Consider the following 6,287-nt stretch of genomic DNA (forward strand, 5'->3'; position numbering starts at 1 on the left):
ACCGGGTAACTCTTGGCTCTCCTTTCCTCAGAACGCAAGCCTCGTTCTGACAGGGCTCCAGGAACCCAGTAATTGTAGATTAGGAACAGATGAGGCCTGTACTTCTTTGGAAACATTGACACTTGTGCCTTGTACTTCCCAGAGTTCCCAACTTTTATGACAAACTTAGGCTCAAAAACCATAGATTCTTTCTTCCTCCAAATGCTAGTCTGAAGGGATGGTTCGCTTGATCATGGGACAATAATGCTATTTTCTGTTTGGTTTATAAAGCATGTTCACAGATATTCTGGTGTTTGATTTGATGCCAGCCATCTTCTCACCTCCCTCCTCAAAAAGATTGAAAAAGGCAGAGCTGATGATAACAAAGGACCCGTTCAAGTGAGGAATAGGTTGTTTTGCCTCTTGGAATGTGACGCTCTGGCTGTTACATAGTAAACATGTATTCCTGGTTCTCTCAAAAAGGCAACATGTACGTGTGACCTGGAGTAAACAGACCTTGCACTAAATCCTGATATGATTCTGGTGCGTCCAAACGCAAGAATCTTCTCACATTAAGACGTGGAGATTTAGATAGCTGACAGAGGAATTAAGGAAACTAATATTTATTGAGTAAACATTACTCCAGTAATCTTCACAACTATCGGTTACTACCCCGTTTTCACAGATGGGGAACCTAGGGCACAGGATGCTTAAACAATTTCGCGGGTACAAGAGGAGTTTTCTTAAAAGTCTAGGTCGTGTTCATTTTACTGGGGAAGAGAGGAGAGCGAAGAGTCCGACGGTCTGTGGGTTTACTGCAGGATCTTTTTACTGAGAGAATTAAAAGTCACCCAATGATTAGGTGTTAAGACTTAATATATTTTGGTTAAAACATGGTTTTAGAGTGACTTTGGCTGTTTAGATTGCGTATATCACCAAATGCGGCACCCCTGGATGGGACTAGGCAACTGAGTCAGTAAAAGTGAGTCAGCCCCTCGTGTGCACGCTTGCTCACCTCTGAGAGGGTTTAGGAAGAGAGGTCAGTGGGAGGAAAGTTGCCACAACTGACTGAGTTTGGGGGCAAGGGAGCAGTCTGGAGCATCACCATTGCTGACACGCAAGAAGGGTTGTTTGGAAGGCGAGGAGTGAGGGAGAGGAGGGACTTCAGAGGGTGCTGGGCCCTATCACGGTAGGGCTGCTGCCATGGAAGGGACTTCAGAGGGTGCTGGGCCCTATCACGGTAGGGCTGCTGCCATGGACATGTTGATTATTCATGGCTTTGAGACTCGAGTTGCTTGTGGTGACCTACTCTATGAAACAAGCAGGGAATGTGGGGACCCATCCATCAGCTGCCATGCTGTGGTCCAGGAGGGCCTGGGTGGGGTGGAGGTGGCATTTTAGAAGGAACGCCTGGCCCTGAGCTGATTTTGCTTGAGTCCCTGGTGGGGTATAAGGCTGAATGTGCCCCTTCTTTCTCTTCCCTTTTCGTATACCATGTTAATATAAACAAAAAAGGCTTCTTCCCTTTACTTATCAGTTGAACTCTGTAAGTGGGGAGGGGAGTAAGTTTGATGGGTGCGTTATCACTTAGTTTCACAAGCAGCAGGGAAACTAATCTGCAGCTACAGTAGGACCAGACTGTGAGCCCAGGTTCTCAGACTCCCAGGCCAGTGCTTCCCCAACCTCTGACATGCTGCAGAAGGATGCTTGCTTGGCTTCTGTTCCTTTTGAGAGTTAAAAAAATTGTTCTATTATTATTTTGTGAATTGTGTGCACCTTATGTTTCACATGAAATTTAGAGGGAAAGAGGTAATGTTGCATAAATATGTACTTTCTATTAAGTTCACCTAGTTTTTAAAGTATGCTATTTCCCAGTGCTTGCAAAGGTTGTGATAGTTGTATCAAAGAGGAACACTGATAATTTACCTGATTCCATCTATAAGATCTTTCATTCAGTGATTGGCCAGTTCTCTCTACAGTATGCAAAGTGCAGAGCTAGCCCCCTTCAAAACCGATATTCGATTTTAAAGCTGGTAACTAAGATATGGTGTTACGGAAAACATAATCCTATGCTCCACTCTCTCATCACTACTCTTTAATTGCACTTGGGAGAAAAACACATTTGTTTCAAAGATCATTACTTTTTTTAGTAAATTTATGGTAAATGGAGGAGATTACCAAAGGGCTATTTTTTTCTCAGCTTGTGGTTTCTAATTACATCAGTTACAGCTCAGCCTTCTTCTTAACTAGAGTGCAGGCATGAACTGGAAAAGAATGAGCTAATCCATGATAGATCAGGTGGAATAAAGATCTCCATTCATATCTTTACCTTTTATCCCTTGTTCTGAGTGCCAAGAATTAATGCTATTTGAAAGTACAAACTGAACCTGCCAAGCTTCGGACAGCTAAGATAATCCTAATTATTTTAAATGTTAGTGAGAAGGGCAGCAGTTCCACTCTGGAAAAGAATTCTGTTGTGAAACATTAAATATATGCTAAGTGGTATTGATTGCACATGATTTTATTTCCGAACACTATGATTGTCATGAAGTGGAAGAATTTGTTGTTTAAGAAATTTTCATCAGCTTTTCATCAGATTCTTTCTTATGCCTGCAAACTCTAGGAAACTGAAGAGGCCAGCAGTTTTGTCTGCCTTGGCAGTCAGCATCTAGATGAAGAGTTGCTAACAACTGAAAAATGCCACTTGTATTTTATTTTAAAATGGTTTCTTAGGAGTTTAATATATATTTAACATATAGAGGAAGGAAAAATGTTTTTAAAGCATGAATATCCTGTTTTCTCACATCACTGGAAGAGAATTATTCGTTCCAGTCCATTGAGTTCCAACAGATCATTCAAGTTAAAAGTCAGGGGTCTTTGCAATGTCAAAAGATTTAGCGCTTAGTGTTCTTTTTTTTAAAGAAGGTTTTCTTTTTTGACAGTATAAATATTTTTCAAAAAGAATACTCGTGGTTAGATGGCATCAAAATCAGCTTGAAGTGTTTTTTCCCCTCATTGGTAAGAATGATCCTGTGTAAGGTTTTCTGCATCCCAGTAGCTTCTGTAGACAAATAGGCTTCTTGAGAGAAAACAGATACTAGATTTGCTGGTTCAGACAAGGGTCAGCCTTGGAGGTTTACCCACCTTTCATTACACGAAAAAATAGCAGATTGGCAAGTTTTCCTTTTTTTCTTTTCCTTACTTTTCAGTCTCTGCTGTGGTGTGCAGAAGTAATTTCTTCCATTTCTGTAAATGCTGGGAGGCTATCAATGATTATAGGGTAGTATAATCCTTAATTGTTTATTGCCTGTGAATGCTTCCTGCCCCCAACCCCAGTGCAGCTGGCCCCACCTCCCTTCCCCAAGCATAAGAGCAGTGCTAGTCACTAACATCTTCACTGATGGTGTGTTGAGCATCTCAGGGTCAATTATTCTTTCTTTCTTTGGGGTTATTCCCCAGAGTGGAATTACCAGGTCAGAGGGGCTGAACAGCTTTATGGTTCTTATTACATGTCACTAGATTGCTGTCCAGAAAGATTGAACCAATTTCTAGCGCTACCAATACTATCTGCTCTCCCACAGTGCCGCTGTGACGCTAGGAGTTAGCATTTTTACAAAATGACCTAAGACAAGACTTTTGAGTTGAAATTAGCCTTGTGTAGGGCCCCTTAGAATCAAAGAGCAAAAAGCATCATTTTGATTTTTGAATTTTTAATTGGTATAAAATAATTTACAACAGTCAACTATTATCCTTCTCCTTCCAAAGGTTTAAGGAAACTGCATTAAAATGCAGAAGGTACCTTTGAGGGATGATCTTTAAGGATGGTAGTAAAAGTGATTTTGGACATTAGTCACTAAGGAAAAACACACTAAATCTTTTCGTATACTTAGAACTCTATGAGGTGCTCTACAAAAATGAGGTAAACAGATACTGTCTCTAACTTCAACAGCCTATTTTTTCAAAACAATGCTAAGCTTGAACAAACATAAAAATAACATGGGTTTAAATTTTGAGTGGAGAAACACTGTAAAAATACGGCTGTTTTTCAAAACAGGGTGTTTTACTACATTTTCTATAGAGTGCAGTCATGCTTGAAAAGTATGCTTGGAGCCCCCCTAGTCCATGCAGGTAACATTCTGCATGCTTTGTGGCCCCACTCGCTAGAATATTTTCTAAGAAAATATTCATAAGGCAGGTTAGAGCAAAAGGGGGATATTGTTAAATTCCTTTCTTTTGCAAAATTTCCACTCCTCTCCTTTTTAGTCCCAAGTTGGCTAAATGAGGAGAGAGCATCTCCCAGTCAGCTGCTAACTGGAAACAGGCCCAGGGCTCTGAACATGTTGGGAGAACACATACCTATTCCTTTACAGCCTGTGCATCAGCTTGGCAAAGGTCCGTTGCTTTGCCTCCTTAAACTCACACAGGGATTGGGAAGGTTCAGCGGCCAGTTCCGAAATGTGTGCCCGGGAGAAGGTTGGTGCAGGGGCCAGAGCACGCCAGAGTCAGACGAACCGGTACAGTGCTGCCCTTGACAGCTTGCACAGGATCCCTATGTTAAACAGGGAGAGTAATTCTCTCAGTGAATGGTTTGAGGGTGAAATACCTCACTAAAGTATGTGTGTGGCATACAGGTAGTAGTCAGCAATGTTTACTGTTATTCCCCATAGCTTCTATACAGAGAAACTTCTGTCACTGGTTGGGGGTGGGGATGGGGACATTAACTCACGGACTCTCCAGGAAGCTCTTAGTCGGCTCTCCAGATCTGTATAGTAACAAGATCTCAAAGCAGTCTACTGCCTTTGGAAAACATTTCTCTGTATATATGTATGACAGCCAGGTGCATGTATACAATTAATAAATCACCTGGGATTTGCAGGGAATTTAAATGCATATAATAATACAAATTTAGTAAGATACTTTTATGAAGTTTAATAAGATGAAGGCTTCAGATTTCCCAGGTTCCTGGTTTTGGTTGCTATAGTATATTTATATATGTATATGCATGCTTTTTTGTTCTAAAATACTACTTAATGACTCCCTTTAAATTAAAGAAAAATTATTTTCCTATCTTTTAAAGCTTAGAAACTCACCCTTTGCTTTTTATTTAAATTATTAAAGACTAAACAAATCTATCAACATAAAAAGTAACTGCTTGTCAGGAAAATTGCCTAAATTGTTTTTCGAATTTATTCACTTACTGATTTTTCAGATCATCTCTTTCCTTATTGGATATTGAGGTACAAAACTATCCATTTGTCTATCTGTCTACCCATATGTCACACTGGAAGAAGGTGGCTTTCTGAAATAATTTGGTCCAGTGGAGTGGTTAAGGGTCTGCTTCTTAAATCCCAGCTCTGTTCTTTTATTTCTGTGTGGTTCCACTAGCTGCAGCAGACCTTTTCCAAACCCATAACAAGCGTAAATAGTGTTCAGTTGTAAAAAGGTCTCTTTTCAGCATGGTAATATACCTTATTAAATTCCAAACATAATAAGTATTGATGGCAAACACATCAGGACCCAGTACAGCTTCTACTATGATTTAGTTCTCTACAAATGACTTCAGCACTCAGCTCCCAATGTATTTTGCTAATTACATCATAGATTTCCCTATTGATGAACACAAGCTGAATTAACACAGAAGCACTAATGTACCCTTTCACCATTATTGTTGTACAAGAAGCTGTGGCAGATGCTGGCAGTTAGTTACACAAACATTAGTATTAACGATTGGCCATTTGGAATTGGTGACAAACTACTGCCCGGCAGAATCCTGAGGCTGAAACCAATCAGGAAGTTAATGAGGAGAGAAATTACCACTGCAGCTTCCCCTTAATTACATTCACACTAGGCAGGAAGGGAGTTCTGGGGGTGGATCTAAACTCAGCTAAGGTTAAGAAGGTCAGAGACCCTTTTGCTTAAGTTTTTTATCTACTGTGGCTGCTAAGGTTGCAAAAGTTGCTTAACACATTATTACTTTTGCATCCTTCATATTTAATGTGAGTTTTCCAGTAGAGTTTTATGTTCATAGATTTGCTTTCACAATTTGTATCTGACTATTTTAGTGTGATGTAATTTATTTACTTTTTTGTGTTTGTAAAAATTTTCTCTCCCATTTACTGTCTTTTACTTTTTAAAAGTTATGTATGCTGACATCCCCTTCCCCCTGTCTTTGTCCTGTTACGCCATGAGAAATAATAGGAAAGTTAATATCCTATCAACTTCACCTGCTGTATCTTGGAAAAGTAGGGTGGGTTACCTGTCATGGTGGAAATGCATGGGTGGAGTCTTGCTTGGGGTAATTTGTCAGA

General features: G+C 40.1%; 1 protein-coding gene across 2 annotated transcripts in view; it reads left to right on the forward strand.

Annotated features, from left to right (window-relative positions):
• DMRT1 (doublesex and mab-3 related transcription factor 1) overlaps window positions 1–6,287 on the forward strand; it is a 130,627-nt gene that overhangs the window by 122,877 nt on the left and 1,463 nt on the right. The gene's annotated exons all lie outside the window — the stretch shown is intronic.

Source organism: Rhinopithecus roxellana, chromosome 16 (genome assembly GCF_007565055.1).
Source record: "Rhinopithecus roxellana isolate Shanxi Qingling chromosome 16, ASM756505v1, whole genome shotgun sequence".
In the NCBI taxonomy this organism is placed as follows: Eukaryota; Metazoa; Chordata; class Mammalia; order Primates; family Cercopithecidae; genus Rhinopithecus; species Rhinopithecus roxellana.